Source organism: Triturus cristatus, chromosome 4_1 (assembly GCF_964204655.1).
Source record: "Triturus cristatus chromosome 4_1, aTriCri1.1, whole genome shotgun sequence".
Lineage (NCBI taxonomy): Eukaryota > Metazoa > Chordata > Amphibia > Caudata > Salamandridae > Triturus > Triturus cristatus.
The window spans coordinates 200,256,811-200,261,301 of NC_140585.1; positions in this window are offsets into that span (position 1 = coordinate 200,256,811).

Genomic DNA, 4,491 nt, shown 5'->3' on the forward strand with positions numbered 1-4,491 from the left:
ATACAGTCCATCACAGTTGCACTGTTAAAACCATGCACCCATAGAATCACCCACTCACGCATCTATGCACAGAGTCACACACACCCTACCCACACAAACACTCAGGCACCCATACAGATACTCAGACAACCAATCAATACCCCATATAGACACTCATATAGCTATTCACAAAACCATGCAGCCACTTATACACCAACACACAGACACATACAGACATTCACACAGTTTAGTCACTAGTCTGCAGTAAGATACATTTAATGACTCACTTATAGAGTCAGTTACGCACCTAGAAAATCATCCATTCACACACTTATACACCCACTCATTCTTCCATAGGCCTTTCACTATAAATATATAAAACATATTTAAACTTTTCAGAAAAACACACATTCACTGGATGATGTCATCAGTGATGTCATTTGAGATGTTATCAGTGATGTCATCAGTGATGTCACTGATCATGTCATGTGTGATGTAATATGTGACGTCATCAGCAGTGCATTGCGGGGGCGCGAGTTATAGTTAGCTGAACTAACTATAACAGGGGAATTTCTAGGGTTTTGTACGAGGGAAATGTCCAGCTAACTATGACGCCCCTGAAACCTATGGTTTTTTCAGTGAATATATATATATATATACACACAATGATTCCTGTCTATGTGACAATCAATGTGATATTGCCACCGAGAACAAAAGTTGGTTATGTGCAAACATCCCAAGTTTCCCCATGTTAGGTATGAGAAGCCAAAATATTTCGGACTTTTTACTTGCTTTTGTGTTGTGTCAGTCCTGCTTGTAAAAACAGAAAAATAAGTTTTGCACAAAGCAAATTTGGTGGCGGTTTAGACATGCATCGATGTCGATGCGGCTCAAACCTTAGTATTCCCCAATATTAAAAATATACAATTTTACAATTGCTGTATAAAGTGTCCTAATCAAAAGGCTGCATTTCTTCAGTATACATCCCACAACGCTTAATGCAATTTGTATAACACTGTAGCTTCGGCATTTTCCCACCTTCAGAATTGGAGGAAGAGTGTGGATGTGTATGAGCATCCATTATTCTCCTGGTTGGGGGAGGGAGAATGCCAGCCATCTCCAACTTGTTTGGGGGCGATGCAGCTAAAGAAGCTTCTTGTGACAACGTCGACGACAGAAAAGCACAGGCCAGGGAAATGGCAGATGATTGTAGTAAACCTCCAGATGACCCCCCTCCCCCCACTCCAAACACACACAAAAAGCAGAAATAAGTTGATGGAAACATTGGTGTGAATACCATGAAACTTAAACCATTTATTGCCATGTATTCAACTATCAAGCAGGGTGCAATGTAATTTTGTGCATTTGCAACAATATTTATGCCTTTTTATATATAGACTTTACCTAAAGGTGTCAGAGAGCTTTACAATCAAACCAGTTACATTATATAAGGACTCCGTACAATACAGATGTCACTCTGGTGGTAAGAAAAAACAAAATGCAAGTTCAACTGAGTAACCTCCTGTTGGAACTGGCATGTTTTGGTTGGCTTAGTTGAGGCCCTAGCCAGAACCTACTACTCCCGTCAGGGGTAGGTGTTTACACTCACAGTATAACCTATGCTCACTCTTGGATAGCTTGGCACTGAGCAGCCAGGCTTACACAGAGGCAATGTGTAAATTATTGGCACAGCACTCTCAAACAAAAGATACACTGAACATCACAAAAGAGACTTCCTGCGTGGTGTATGTAAATGAAGTTTGTATTCAACACACATTATTTAACACATGAACATTATGTATTACGGGGCATACATTACATTAGGAAATATTACTAGCAGTACTAGGCCTAACTGTGTTAAAATGACATCAGAAATATGCACACTTGGGAAAGCTCCTACTTTACTACCCAGCGCCCTAATGCGACGAGAAATGTTGTCAGACTGAACCCTACCCCGGCAATTAATATAATTCAATACCACACAGTTATAGGAGCACTCCAGATCACAACAATATCAGAAATGTGTACATACAGATAATTACAACACTTTTAAGCATCACCGTAGGTCAAGGCTGCTGAGTAAAAACCAATGGCAAAAGCAATAGTATTTTGACAAGGAATTAATGTGTAAAGCAACACTGACGTGCGGTGTAGGTAATTACTGCCAGTCACTCCAACAAACTCAGCACTGATTCATGGTGCCATGAATATGAGGCAGGCCCGTATGGGGCTCACTCACACACACAAACACGGACACACTGATATCCAGCAGGTCATTTGATAATGCACATGCAGACCCTGTGGCTCAAGCCCTCATCCACCAGTCAGCTTACCCTGACTAACCTACACCCAAGGGCTCTGGATATAAAGAAAACCTTCCCCTGGATCCTAGGCCAACGCAGCCAGAGTTACACGTAATCAGGGTCCCACAGAAAAAGGTGGAGGCAGATAGCAGGGCTAATTAGGCGGTTGTCAACTAATGGGGGTTTGGCCGATACTCGGGAAGTTAGCCCATGGTATGTGGAGTTGAAGCAAGCTGAGGGGACAGTTGTTCTCTGAAGGGATTCCACACGGTGCCTTCCGGCAGCAGCAAAGTTCTGCGAAAACTTGGGGTGGTCACGCTTCTGATCCCACTCGGAAGCGTTCTTTAGCACAGTCAGTCACTCTCACCACCCCCGGCCTGGGCAGTACTACCTGGTAGCACAAAGTTGTCGTGCAGGGTGAGGAGAGGGCAGTTGGTCTGCTGCACTGAGGGCACAAAAGAAATAAAGATTGAATGGATGGATGAAGCAGGGAGCCTCTCGGAAGAAAGAGGCACCCCGTCAGACACACCTCGATCAAAGCAGCCCCTGGGCAAACCAGGCACCACAGAACACAAATCCGCTGCTCTGAACCTCCCTGGCAATGAGGCACAATGTCCGGTGTGTGTTGGTACGAGTCACGAGAGACAATTCCAGTTACATGAACGAAGAGTCGCAAATTTCATAACTCTTTGGGAATGAGGCACATCTGGTGCTCGTTGTTCTGAGTCACACCATTCAATTCCGGTCACACACAATGAAGAGTTGCAAAGTCCGTACCTCCCTGGAAATGAGGCACAACATCTGGTGCACATTGTTTTGCCCCACACCAGACAATTCTGGTCACACACAACGAAGAGTTGCAAATTCTGTACCTTCCTGGAAATGAGGCACCACGTCTGGTGCGCATTGTTCTGAGTCGCACCAGACAATTCTGGTCACACAAACAGGCACATGTTCAGCAGTGCAGCACGAGGTGGAATGAGTCACTACTATGGGTATGTCCACACCTCCGAGGGTCACAACCTATGAATCTAACAACACACGCAATGAGCATGCTGTCGGTGTGTCGCATGAGAGAGATGCAGCACGATGAATGAAGTGGACCATGTGGGTTCCTGTAAACCAGTAAATTCGCTAGCCACCAACAAAACAAAAAGCTTATGCACATTGAGGCCCCACGATGCAGGGCCACACTCCTTAGATTCGGGCAATACTTTTTAGAGCTCCGCACAAGGAAATCAATTCCCCAGGCACAATTCTTGGTTACACACTCATACCTCACTATCAGTTGGGATCCAGCAGTAGATGTTGCCCCTTAAGAGGGAACAGCTGTGCAGGTGTCACATGCAGATTGTGTGGGTCCCTGGCAGGAGGTCTTTGATGTCCCCGAGATCTCCACCAGAGAACAGGGGGCAAGACAACAAGCCCCTGGAGAGCACACTTCAGGGTGCCACACAGCAGTAGATTGTCAGCTCAGGCCAGCAACTATTCATGAAGGGTGCACGGTCCCATCCAATGGCAGTAATCCTCCTTGTGCACAACAGATTCCTCTAGCAGTGCGCACCACGCAGTTCCAGGTGCCAAAAACTCTTCCTGCATTCTATCCAGCCAGGCCGTAAAATGGCAGAGGTCCATTATTCCAGGTGCATGCCCAAAGTTTATAGTTGTCTCTGGGGAATGCACAGATGTGCTCCCCCATCCTGCACTGTGGACTGGAGTCAAACTAAAAGGCACACAAAGAGTGTTAAAGCAAAGAAATGCCTACTTTCTAGAAGTGGCATTTCTAAGTTAACAATGATAAATCCCTCTTTACCACAGGAGAGGGTTTGTCATTGTGAATCCATTGATAAGCAACATTATGAGGCTGCTCCACTGTAAGCCACTATTGCAGCTTGAAGTAATTTCGAACATTCCCCCATGTTAACCTATGGGAAGAGCAAACCTCATAGGGAGTGAGAACATACATGGGTATTCTTCACTACCTGGGCAGGGAACATACATGTGTACCTGCCCTGCCTTTCACCTACCGCTTGCTTCACCCCTTACACCAGGCGTATTCTAGTGGTAGTGAAAGGTTCCATCAGGATGGGCCAGTGGTTTAGAAAGGTTAACTTGAGCATACGTGCAATTGCACACACACAGGCCTGCAATGGTAGGCTTTGACACATGTTTAAACACATCATAGGCGCAAGTGCACACACACACACAC